This window comes from Macrobrachium nipponense, chromosome 20 (assembly GCF_015104395.2).
Source record: "Macrobrachium nipponense isolate FS-2020 chromosome 20, ASM1510439v2, whole genome shotgun sequence".
Classification (NCBI taxonomy): Eukaryota; Metazoa; Arthropoda; class Malacostraca; order Decapoda; family Palaemonidae; genus Macrobrachium; species Macrobrachium nipponense.
This window is the reverse complement of record NC_061089.1, coordinates 27,772,959-27,785,906: the sequence shown is the minus strand read 5'-3', so window position 1 is coordinate 27,785,906 and position 12,948 is coordinate 27,772,959. Positions and strand designations below refer to the sequence as shown.

Below are 12,948 nucleotides of genomic sequence, written 5' to 3'. Positions count from 1 at the left end.
AAGTGAAATACAGTGTTTTGGCAGTAAATGTTCTCAGCTAAGCATTCTCTACAAAACAGACCGAAAGGGAAAACAAAGTACCTTTAGAGAAATATGTGTCTTATGACGGTAATTAGTAGTGTGACTGTAAGGAAAAGGGCATTCCTTGTGGTGTACGGTAGTAATGTATCTGTCAACTAAAAGGCGTTGCTGCATCTGTGCCGAAAGAGGGCTTCCTTATGATGTACGTTGACATTTTCCTTTTACAGAAAATGGCACGCCGTATGACGTTGTCAAGAATTCAGGGTTCCCTCTGACATTGTCAAGAAATTAGGGTCTCCCTCTGACATTGCCAAGAATTGAGGATTCTCTCTGACATTGTCAAGAATTGAAGGTTCCCGCTGTCATTGTCAAGAAATGCGCGTTCTTTCTAATACTGTCAAGAAACGGCCGATCTTTATGACTCTGTCAATAGATAGGCGTTCCATATGACATTGTCGGGAAATGGGCATTCCTCTGACATTGTGTCGAGTAGGGCGATCGTTAGCATTTCTTAAGAAATGGGCGTTCTGTTCGACGTAAGTTAGTTCTGTATTTGCACCGAAAATTCACCCCTTGTGGTTAAAGTACGCTCGCTATATCCATCCATGGGCCGTTGCGGTGACGGGAAGTCGAAGGTAATAAAGAGAGCAATAAAGGGCTATAGAATCCATTTCCCAACAACTCCTTGAGAGGCTGATGTGTCCCTCCGTCAATTGAGGCAAGGCTGTAGAGTATGAGAATAGACGCGATTGAGCAAGTGTTTATTGCCCCAAAATAAAAGTTATAGCCATTCGGAAAGGAGAGAAAAAAAAGCAATAATTGTGGCGTGTCTTGCTAAGACTTCTTTTTTGCTTATTACTCTTTTAAATTTTTAGTATTATTATTATTATTATTATTGTTATTATTATTATTATTATTATTATTATTATTATTATTATTATTATTATTATTATTATTATTATTATTGCCCTTGGTGAAAATACTTCATGTATGGAATCGCAATCAGTCTCTAAATTGAAAGGTTTGTTTTGCTATGAGTAAAGCCACTCGTTCATTAGTTGATCTAAAATTATCAAAATAATTAATAAAATAGTTTTAGAATTTTGAGTGAACTCAATATTCATACTTCTTGAAAATATCGTATTCATTCCTGTGACTCGCTGCATGTTCGACGCGTAGTTCATCCACAGCTGAATTATTATCTTTTCTCCCTTTGTAAGCAAAAACTAATTATTTAGAATTCTTTGGTAATTAGTATTATGTTTGTTGCCAAATCTTATTTTATGAATGATTTCTGGGAGCGATGATCTTCCTATGAGTGACATGTGCCCTGAAACTCGAGAAGGAGAAGGAAATGTTTCGGTTAAATCAATGAAAAAGGCTCATTCTTGATATGAGATCCTTATGACAGTTTTCTCATAATATCATTTTATATAAATTGTACCTATCTTCTGTATAATAATAACAATAAAAGTCGAGTGGATCTTTCTTGTTTGTCCGCCCCGGGTGGGGTTGGGGTAGCTAGGGGAGAAATGAGCCATCCACCCTCCTCCTGCAAACCTGTTTGTCCGGGATGGGGGGGGGGCGAGGTGGGTAAGGGATCTCGAGTGTAGGGGAGACAAACCCTATCATTGATTACTTTTTTATCTTTCATCTAAAATTTATTTCTGTCCTGACCACTTAACCTCTGATATTACCCAATTACTTAATCATTCCATCATTCATACTCTCTCTCTCTCTCTCTCTCTCTCTCTCTCTCTCTCTGTAATCAAAAGCGGTCCCAAAAAACTGTTTTCCAATGTTTCTGAAGACGTAACCTTTTGCGAACATTTTTTAACACTGTTATTTCATGCTGCCATATTTTTACATACGCTTCGTTTATACAATGGATTTCTTTTTGCCCTTTTCCCATTTTTTTTTTCGTTGCACCCTTTCAATTTCTCTTACACTGCTTTTCACTTTCTCTCCATGTCTTCTTATTTCACCTTCCTTCCTTCCTAACTTCTCAGATTACTTTCTACGTCGCCTTTTCCTTCTCGTCTATCTTCAATTTCATTATTTTCTTTTTTATATCGTTGGGGGTTTGTCAGTGTGTGTGTGTGTGTGTGTCATTTCCATTCATTGTATTCTTTACAACTGAAGAATTAATTATTTATCAGCCATTATTAATTAGCAGATGTCGATTTCTAGACAAACCATTCTTTCATATCCTTCTTCGATATGTTTTCATTTCAAATTCATATCTTTTGTTGCGTCTTGTTTCCTCCCTTTAAGTTGCGTTTTCTTTAAGCCTCGTCGCCAGAACACCATGATTTATCAGCCTCTTATAACTAGGAGAGGTCGATCTTGACTACGCAAACGGTCAGGTGAAATCGGGTTTGTTTTGCTTGCCTGACACCTCCTCTTTCCAGCGCCCCTTTTAGTCTTGCAAGTCATTTCTCAGTCCTGCTTCCTGTGACTCGTTTGGGATTTGGGACAGGGGAATTACTTGGTCTATTATTGCATGAATGATGGAATAGCAAATTATTATCATTCTTAATTGTATTTCTACCAAATAAAAGATAATGTGAAGTTCAACCAAATTAATGTACTGCTGAACGATAGCCAGTGCAAAGTTGACCCATAATTGTATTTACGAATGATCAGCCATGATAATTGATTTAGTGGTTTAATTTTTTACAGTTTAAAACTCTTGCCTGACCTTGTTTTCACTTTTCTCGATTTCTTTAAATCTATTATTTTTTATTAAAGGCCTATTTCTAGATTAAATTAAATCAGAAAAATTACAACTGATTGCCTAACTACGAGTCCGTATTGACAACTGGACCGTCTCTCTGCTAATATATTATTTGTCTTGTAATTTCTTCTGTTTTAGTCTTTTAATCCTTACTATGTATCATTTTCCTTCCAATCTTTTACTTTACTACATTGTCTCGGTCGTCTACTCTTACATAAGAAGAGTTTGATGTTCTACATTTATCATGAATAACCCCCTGTTTTATTTTCGTGCTCTATCCTTCCTCTTCTTACCAATTTTCTGCATCATCTTATTTTGGTAATCGTCTGCAATAACACCAATTCCTCGAGCGAATGCAGAGGAAATCAAAACCAAATGTCCCGCCCAGCTTCCTACCTTCTTCATTCGCTGTAAGAAAAACGTCAACAAACCAAATACCGTTCATACGAGCACCGTAACAGGGAAATCGACAGTGAAAACACAACAGACAGTTAACAGTTATTTACTGTTAGTCGAGTCCATTCTCAACACACGGTCGTTACAATAGCCACTCTTAAGAACTGCGTAGAATATGATAACACTGTCCAGTGTTTCGGATGTTCTTTTCATTGCTAATCATGCTTGGGATATAGTGGATTTTCTTTGTATCTCTATTATTACTAAGGAGATAATTTATTCTCTTGCATTCAGCACGCGTGCGCTCGCTCGCGCGCACACACACACACACACACACACACACACACACACACACATATATATATATATATATAGTATATATATATATATATATATATATATATATACATGCATCACTATAAATGTGTGATTTGTGCGTATACTCGCATGTTATTTGAACTGTCATTGATTTGGTGGTACATTTAATCATTTCCATAATTGTATGAATTTCCAAAACCTGATTTTTTTTCCTTGCTTGTCCGTTACCTCCAAGAATAGGCTCACCTTCCCAATTTTTATTGTATGACAGCAGCCAAGCCTTTCTTATTTAAAACCGAGAGAGAGAGGGGGGGGGGGGGGGGGGGAGGTGTGGCCTCAACCACACACACATGACGCAGTGAAAAGAAAGCTGCAAGGCCCCATCTTTTAAGCTTAAAAGGATGATCTCTTACCCAGGAGCAAGAGATATCACCTCGTAGACTTCACTTGGTAACGGGAAGCGCATTTACATGGGGGTTTTCTCTTTTTTATTTCACTTTTCCTTTGCCGCTACAGTTTCATAAAAGGGATCTTTCCAGCTGTTGTATTTTTCCTCAGCTGCTATCCGGGATTGATTCCAGCGGCTGAATTTGCCATTATTGCTACTCTTGAGTCCGGTTTACTTTTTTTTATTTATTGAAAAGGAAAGTTTATTCCTTTTTGGATATATAAATGCCTCTGATGTTTTGATTACAATACTCACATGACAAGACCTGAAATCTTCGTGACAATATTGGAAGGCTACGCCACTAGTAGTTTTTTTTTCTGAATTATTTTCCTTTCTCAATTTTCGACGACTGATGAATTAATTCAATGAAAGATTTTCAGTTACAGAGACCGAGACTGTTATACAGAGATGAAGACGTGAGTCTTGCCGCTGGCTTTTCATGCTCATTGCCTTAATCTCTAACTTCCTTTCTGAACTTTTCCACGGTGTAGTGGCCGACTCGAGAACTTCATTTCGCCATGGAACAGTCATCGTCAGTGCTTCTGCCCGCTTCACATAATGAGGTTTCACAATGGGTTTGACCGCTGGATTCCTCTTTTGGAATGTAGATCACAGGCAATGATGATTCTACGTCATTCCCTGAGGCACTTTATTATCTGTGTCACCTTTTTCTGACCTATTCTTCTTAGCATGTAGTCATCCTCCTTTCAAACAGTCTCTTGCCGTCTATTATGAGTTAAATGAACTTGAGGCATGAAGGGTCCCGAGCTTTCTCCCTTTTGTTTAACAGAGAGAGAGAGAGAGAGAGAGAGAGAGAGAGAGAGAGAGAGAGAGAATCGCCTCAGTGGCGTGATCGGTATGGTCTTGTCCTGTCACCTCTGTGGCCGCGAGTTCGATTCTCAGGCATTCCACTAAGAGATTAGAGATGTGTATTTCTGGTGATAGAAGTTCACTCTCGACGTGGTTCAGAAGTCACGTAAAGCCGTTTGTCCCGTTGCTGAATTACCACTGGTTCCATGCAACGCAAAAACGCCGTACAAACAAAACAAACAACGATAGAGAGAGAGAGAGAGAGATAGATAAGAGGAGAAGGAGAGAGAGAGAGAGAGAGAGAGAGAGAGAGAGAGAGAGAGAGAGAGAGAAGAAACCCCTAGAATATTTTAGATTCGTTTACTGCAAACCCCCAATTTGAATAATCCTTCAAATCCCGCTTTGCCAAGGTGGTCTTTTGCACTAAAATTAAATTAAACTAGGTAAGAAAAAAAAAGTTGCAAGAGTTTACGCCGTTCGAACCTTTTGTCTGGCATTAAAGAAAATTCCCTTAAAAGGGTCTTATTCCGTGATAGATCTCCCCACGTAGATGAGATAAACTCGATTAAATGTCGACGAGTTGACGAAGGTCCTTCCTAAAAGGATCTCACCTGACCTCTTCCACCTGAATCGTTTGGATAAAAGCTGTTGGTCCTTTGATGTTTTTAGGATTTTTTTTTATGTCGTCGCTTTTTCGTCCTACGATTAAGTCTCCCGAGGACATTTATTAATTCTTCCTTGTATTTCTCTTAATTTAGTCCTCGAGTAAAATTTTATATTGTAAATTGATTTCATGTCGTATGTTAGATAGTTTTATTTTATTTTATATACCATGTGGAATTTATATGGAACGTATAATAAAAAAATATGTGTGTGTGTGTATGTATATATATATATATATATACTATATATATATATATATATATATATATATATATATATATCTGTGTGTGTTTAGAAGTCACCTCGATAATAGTGCAATTGTCTATGTATACAAAACCTTTTGAAACTAAACAATCTATTTACGGGTGAATCATGTGTCCATTTATGTTTTCCATACGAATTTCATATGATATGTATATTTTTTTTTAAATCTATCTATAATACGAGATGAAATCAACGTGCAAAATAAAATTTTACTCGAGTACTAAATTGAGGAAAAAAACAAGGAATATATATATATATATATATATATATATATATATATATATATATATATGTATATGTATATATATATATATATATATATATATATAATATATATATATATATATATATATATATATAACGTAAATACTTATACTTTTGAGATCAAGTTTTAAAGTGTTATGCAAATCTTAGTTTTGAAGAAAACCGTATGATTTTTTTCATTTCTTAACACTATTGTAATATATTTTATTTTTATTTTTCAGGTGAGTTGCACTAAATACATGTTTAAAACTGACTGGCCAAGGCAGCTCAAAGGTAAGAGATTGAACGGACAGTTGTACATTTTTAAATTGTAGAATACCGATGACCTCATCCATACTACATTTGTATTTCTCGCCAGTGGTATTACGTATTGTTATGTGAACTAGAATTATTTGTTCCATATTTCCCTCGCCATTTTTCTAGCATGTCCTTTTTTTCTTTTTCTTATTGGCAATTTTCACCATAGGACAACTTTTTAACAGCGTGTCGATTGTTTGGTTGGTTTGTAGGATATCAGGTTTCAAGGCCCTGGTAAGGTCATGCTGTTGGCTACCTTATTCCAAGTCAGAGAACGTTCAGGCTCTCTCTCTCTCTCTCTCTCTCTCTCTCTCTCTCTCTCTCTCAAGACGAAGCAAACAAAAAGTAGCTATAAGATCACTTTTTAGTGTAGCATTGAAGTCTCTAATAGATTGAATTTTAAAACATGGCGTGTTCTTACCTTATGTTTCATTACCCTTATATTTTATTGCCCGTCATGTCTCCCTTATCCTCCCGATCCCCTACCTGTCTCCCCTCCCGGGGCAGACAAACAGTTTTGCCGGTGGTTGGATGGCTGTTTTATGTTTCCCCCGGGTGACAACCAAGATTCACTTGTATTTTATTATTATAGAAGATAGATTAAACGTAAAGTAAGAAGCAGAACATATACAAATAAGAGGGATTAGTGTACTTCTGCCATGTGCAATTAAAATTGCAAGTCAGTCTTTGACTGGGCAGCATCAGACTCGCATGTTAAATAATTGGATAAAAATATCCCTGATCTTGATACTTGCGTTATTGCCGGGCGCAGTTATTCAGTTGCTTCATTGTGCATGCTATATATTTAATTCCGATCATCCTTTGCATTCAGATCTTCTTAGACTAAACCACCTTCCGCGTCATATCAGATGCGCAGACTGTTAATTCTAACAGCCTTGCCTATTCCTCTTTGACGATCAATGCCCAATAGTGTTCTAGATGATGTATTCCTTTTGTGGCGAAATTTCAGGATGGTATTCGTAATCCCGTGTGCAAGCGCGTTTCTTTGCTGAGTAAGATACCCTGGGTCTCTCTGTATAGTATATTTGCTGTTTGTCTTATTTATTTTAGTTCGTTTTTTCATGTTATTTGCTTGTTTTTGTTATTTCTATTTCATACCTTATTCTTTACTTCTCAATTTCCTCGTCTGTACTCGGCTGCTTTCCCTTTCGGGACCCTTGAGCTTAGCATTCCTCTTCTTCAGTTAGGGATGCAGCTTGACTTGTTGGATGATGATAATAATAATAATAATAATAATAATAATAATAATAATAATAATAATAATAATAATAATAATAATAATTTCCATATTGGGGCTGGTCAGTCGTTGGATGGGTGACCGCTCTCCTCGGCGTTGATTCCTTGGGAAAGGATCTTTACCATAATTTCCTCAGTCTACTCAGCTGTAAATGAGTACCTATCCCTGATGGGGTAGGGTCCAGCTATGGGTTAAATAGCAAAACTCAGCAATGATGGAAAGAAATGAAGGAATAAACGACAACGACGTAAATGGAACCTCTGGCAACAGAGGAGCTTCGTCCGGCAACCAGGTATTCAACCCAATTGTAGGGGAAGACGGTCAGGTACTTGGAGGTCGTCATCCAGCAACTGATCACCACAACGACAGTCATCAACAGCCTGAGATTGGAGCTACAGAGGCAAAAAGGAAGAAATGGACAAGAGAAGAAAATAAGGAAATATGGAGATGCTACATCAGAAGCAACCCGACGGAGAGAGGATATAGAAGAAGATTGGCCAACATCTGGAATGAGAGGAATAACACCCCCAAACAGAGCAGAGGCTGGCAGACCAAGTAAGGAACATAAAGAAAAAGAACTGGCTCTCCCCAACAGAAAGAGAAGAACTGGAAAGGGAAATATCAGACGACAACGAATTACACGAAGACGAACTGAGAGACGCCATGCAGAAGACGACAGGAGGAGGAGGTATCAAACAACGACACACGAAGAAACACCGACGAAGTAACAGAGAGGACGGAATGGGTAGAAAAGATTAGACAATGGATGGAGCCAGATATAGAGAGAACAAAGATCCCCTCCATGAAAGCCTACAACACCAAGAAATTAAGGGAGAAAACAAGTGAGGTCAATGAAATAATGGGCCTAATACACACCAACAGTATCACAGAAACAAATAACTTGACATATGCAGGAGCAAGATTAGTAGCAGAACTGATGGGGATTCGAACACCAACACCACCGTCACAACCAACCAAACAGAAACCAAAACAGCAACCTCCTTGGAAAAGGCGCCTGGGGAAAAGCAAATCATGGTGATGAGATCTGACTTGAGTAAACTGAAAGAGATGGCAGAAAAAAAGGCTAAGAAGCAAGAAAACAAGGGAGGAACTCAACGAGAAATACAAAGTACAAGAGAGGGGACTAAACAACGCAATAGAAGATGTAAAACAGAGGCTTAAGGCCAAAGCACACAAGATCCAACGGTACATGAACAGGAATAAGGGATACCAACAGAACAAACTATTCGAAACCAACCAGAAAAGACTATACAGCCAACTAAGAGGGGAAGACAACCACCCAGAAATTCCTGAAGCCGAACCAAGTAAGAGACTCTGGGAAAACATATGGAGCAATCCGGTATCACACAACAAACATGCAACATGGCTCCAGGAAGTCAAGGAAGAAGAAACAGGGAGAATAAAACAAAGATTCACAGACATCACGACAGACACAGTCAGACACCAACTAAAGAAAATGCCAAACTGGAAAGCCCCAGGTCCCGATGAAGTCCATGGATACTGGCTCAAAAACTTCAAGGCCCTACACCCACGAATAGCAGAACAACTCCAGCATTGTATCTCAAATCACCAAGCACCCAAATGGATGACCACAGGAAGAAATCCTTAGTACAAAAAGACAAGAGTAAGGGAAATATAGCCAGTAACTACAGGCCTATCACCTGCCTACCAATAATGTGGAAGTTACTAACAGGTATCATCAGTGAAAGGCTATACAACTACCTAGAGGAGACAAACACCATCCCCCACCAACAGAAAGGCTGCAGAAGGAAGTGTAGGGGCACAAAAGACCAGCTCCTGATAGACAAAATGGTAATGAAGAACAGTAGGAGAAGGAAAACCAACCTAAGTATGGCATGGATAGACTATAAGAAAGCCTTCGACATGATACCACACACATGGCTAATAGAATGCCTGAAAATATATGGGGCAGAGGAAAATACCATCAGCTTCCTCAAAAATACAATGCACAACTGGAATACAATACTTACAAGCTCTGGAATAAGACTAGCAGAGGTTAATATCAGGAGAGGGATCTTCCAGGGCGACTCACTGTCCCCACTACTCTTCGTAGTAGCCATGATTCCCATGACAAAAGTACTACAGAAGATGGATGCCGGGTACCAACTCAAGAAAAGAGGCAACAAAATCAACCATCTGATGTTCATGGACGACATCAAGCTGTATGGTAAGAGCATCAAGGAAATAGATACCCTAATCCAGACTGTAAGGATTGTATCTGGGGACATCAGGATGGAGTTTGGAATAGAAAAATGCGCCTTAGTCAACATACAAAAAGGCAAAGTAACGAGAACTGAAGGGATAAAGCTACCAGATGGGAGCAACATCAAACACATAGATGAGACAGGATACAAATACCTGGGAATAATGGAAGGAGGAGATATAAAACACCAAGAGATGAAGGACACGATCAGGAAAGAATATATGCAGAGACTCAAGGCGATACTCAAGTCAAAACTCAACGCCGGAAATATGACAAAAGCCATAAACACATGGCAGTGCCAGTAATCAGATACAGCGCAGGAATAGTGGAATGGACGAAGGCAGAACTCCGCAGCATAGATCAGAAAACCAGGAAACAAATGACAATACACAAAGCACTACACCCAAGAGCAAATACGGACAGACTATACATAACACGAAAGGAAGGAGGGAGAGGACTACTAAGTATAGAGGACTGTGTCAACATCGAAAACAGAGCACTGGGGCAATATCTGAAAACCAGTGAAGACGAGTGGCTAAAGAGTGCATGGGAAGAAGGACTAATAAAAGTAGACGAAGACCCAGAAATATACAGAGACCGGAGAAAGACAGAAAGAACAGAGGACTGGCACAACAAACCAATGCACGGACAATACATGAGACAGACTAAAGAACTAGCCAGCGATGACAATTGGCAATGGCTACAGAGAGAGCTAAAGAAGGAAACTGAAGGAATGATAACAGCGGCACAAGATCAGGCCCTAAGAACCAGATATGTCAAAGTATGATAGACGGAAATAACATCTCTCCATATGTAGGAAGTGCAATACGAAAAATGAAACCATAAACCACATAGCAAGTGAATGCCCGGCACTTGCACAGAACCAGTACAAAAAGAGGCATGATTCAGTGGCAAAAGCCCTCCACTGGAGCCTGTGCAAGAAACATCAGCTACCTTGCAGTAATAAGTGGTACGAGCACCAACCTGAAGGAGTGATAGAAAACGATCAGGCAAAGATCCTCTGGGACTATGGTATCAGAACGGATAGGGTGATACGTGCAAACAGACCAGACGTGACGTTGATTGACAAAGTCAAGAAGAAAGTATCACTCATTGATGTCGCAATACCATGGGACACCAGAGTTGAAGAGAAAGAGAGGGAAAAAATGGATAAGTATCAAGATCTGAAAATAGAAATAAGAAGGATATGGGATATGCCAGTGGAAAGCGTACCCATAATCATAGGAGCACTAGGCACGATCCCAAGATCCCTGAAAAGGAATCTAGAAAAACTAGAGGCTGAAGTAGCTCCAGGACTCATGCAGAAGAGTGTGATCCTAGAAACGGCACACATAGTAAGAAAAGTGATGGACTCCTAAGGAGGCAGGATGCAACCCGGAACCCCACACTATAAATACCACCCAGTCGAATTGGAGGACTGTGATAGAGCAAAAAAAAAAAAAAAAAAATAATTTACAATCTTTAAAAATGGACTTATAATTGCAGGATGATTATCCAGCATGATGGAACTGATTCTCATAATCTCTTCCGTACGAAAACGTTTCTAGGCTATTCACTGCCATTTAGCGTCCATTTCTAAGCTTTTCACTGCCATTTAGCGTCAATAAAGTGTCACTGATCTCCTTGACACTTGCAGAAAACTGGTTCCCTCTTCTCATGCATAAATCCGGATTCAAATTCCTCTTCACGCCCCCATTAGCAAAAGCAGCTGCTGGAAATAATGACGTACACTGGTCTCCTGTTCGTGACAATTAGGTTGTTTATGCTGAATATTTACTGAATGTCTCCTCTTTCGTTATTCTGCGTCTCTTGTTTGCTTCGTGTGTGTGTGTGTGTGTGTGTGTGTGTGTGTGTGTGTGTGTTGTGTGTGTGTGTGTGAGCTTCGAATTATTAGGTATGACATTATACACCTTTGGTTTATGTCTAAGTTATTTTTCTCACAAATTTTCATGTTTTGTAAACAAAAAAACATAAAGGCATCTGTTCATCTGATATATAGATGGCATACTGAAAAGAAGCTATTGACGTGACATTTGCTCCAAGTTATGAAATGCTAACGAGCATGTACCTAATCATTGCTCTCACGATTTAAGACGACCTTGGTTGCCAATTACTCTAGTGACTTCACTCGCGTAATTACGTAACAATTCCGCCATGCCTTAGATTGTTTTGGCCTCATTTGCGACCATTTTGAAAGCTGAACAATTTACTTGAACAACTAGGACACGGAATGGAATATTAACTTGATATTTGAGAAGAGATCTCATGGTTCGTATGAACGTATCTTTCATGAAGAGGAAAATAAACGAGTGTCATTTGCAGTAAGGCATTGAAATTACGAAAGAAGTTGAAAATAGATAGGTATTAAATATACGCTACCTTTGAATTACAACAATCAGAGAGTCTTCAAGTATCTGTGACACAAGAAGCGGAACCTTTGTTTTTATTGTCAACTCTCTCTCTCTCTCTCTCTCTCTCTCTCTCTCTCTCTCTCTCTCTCTCTCTCTCTCTCTCTCTCAGGTGCGGATCAGCATACATAACAACCAACACAAAAACAAACTTTCCATGTTTCGAAAGACTCTTTATTCATTTCCATATCTCTCTCCCTTTCTGTCTCTTAGTTTTGTGCCAAGTATATCAACGGCAAGCAGGGGAAATCCAGTGACTTGTTTATTTCAATACACGAAGGTGAGTGACTTATTTTTTTTTAACAGGTTTTGTTCATTATTATTCCGTCCACGTAATTGTGAATCTAGACCACATTTATGTCGAAGAAAATTCCAAAGGTAATACTTTGCTCAATATATATATATATATATATTATATATATATATATATATTATGTGTGTATGTATATAGTATATATAATATATATATATATATATTATATATATTATTATAGATGTTGTGTGTGTGTGTGTGTATATATATATATATATATATATATATATATATATATATATATATATATATATATAATATATATTAAGCTTGTGTGGACCTGTGAAAGTCCTTCCTTTCCTCATTATGAGACTATATAGTTTTACTTATTCTTACAATGGGTTTTTGGAATTTTTACTTAATTTCGATACTAAGTAAGATCACGGTGACTCCAGATCAATGACTCGTCGAAAATTACTCAATATATGGATTCCGCATGTGTGTATTTCTGACTCTATACCTATATATGTGTGTATGTGATATAT

The 12,948-nt window shown here is 38.2% G+C and overlaps 1 protein-coding gene across 2 annotated transcripts in view; it reads left to right on the top strand.

The window, feature by feature from the left end:
- Positions 1-12,948, top strand: part of LOC135223929 (patched domain-containing protein 3-like) — a 151,412-nt gene that overhangs the window by 37,641 nt on the left and 100,823 nt on the right. Inside the window, exon 2 of one of the 2 annotated variants that reach the window (XM_064262888.1) lies at positions 12,364-12,430. The exons of the other annotated variant lie outside the window; for it this stretch is intronic. The gene's annotated coding sequence lies outside the window, so the exon portion shown is untranslated. The remainder of the gene's footprint in view (positions 1-12,363; positions 12,431-12,948) is intronic. 2 annotated transcript variants of the gene reach the window in all.